Source organism: Chiloscyllium plagiosum, chromosome 5 (assembly GCF_004010195.1).
Source record: "Chiloscyllium plagiosum isolate BGI_BamShark_2017 chromosome 5, ASM401019v2, whole genome shotgun sequence".
In the NCBI taxonomy this organism is placed as follows: Eukaryota; Metazoa; Chordata; class Chondrichthyes; order Orectolobiformes; family Hemiscylliidae; genus Chiloscyllium; species Chiloscyllium plagiosum.
The window spans coordinates 43,448,314-43,449,074 of record NC_057714.1 but is presented as its reverse complement, the minus strand read 5'-3'; positions in this window follow the sequence as shown (position 1 = coordinate 43,449,074).

Below are 761 nucleotides of genomic sequence, written 5' to 3'. Positions count from 1 at the left end.
GATGGAAGAAGATAGAGGGTAGTAGTTGATGGCAAAGGTTCATCTTGGAGTGCCGTCACTAGCGGTGTTCCGCAAGGATCTGTTTTGGGACCATTGCTGTTTGTCATTTTTATAAATGACCTGGAAGAGGGGTTAGAAGGTTGGGTGAGCAAGTTTGCGGATGATACGAAAGTCGGAGGAGTTGTTGACAGTGAGGGAGGATGTGGCAGGTTACAGCAGGATATAGAGAGGCTGCAGAGCTGGGCAGAAAGGTGGCAAATGGAGTTCAATGTAGCTAAGTGTGAGGTGATTCACTTTGGGAAGAATAACAAATAGATGGGGTACTGGGCTAATGGTCGGATACTTGGTAGTGTGGATGAGCAGAGGGATCTTGGTGTCCATGTACACAGATCTCTGAAAGTTGCCACCCAGGTAAATAGTGCGGTGAAGAAGGCATGTGGCGTACTGGCTTTTATTGGTAGAGGAATTGAGTTCCGGAGTACTGGGGTCATGTTGCAGTTGTATAAGACTCTGGTGCGGCTGCATCTGGAGTATTGTGTGCAGTTTTGTTCGCCATACAATAGGAAGGATGTGGGGCACTGGAACGGGTGCAGAGGAGGTTTACCTGGATGTTGCCTGGTATGGTAGGAAGATTGTATGAGGAAAGGCTGAGGCACTTGGGGCTGTTTTCATTGGGGAAAAGAAGGTTTAGGGGTGACTTGGTAGAGGTGTACAAGATGATTAGGGGTTTAGATAGGGTTGACCATGAGAACCTTTTTCCA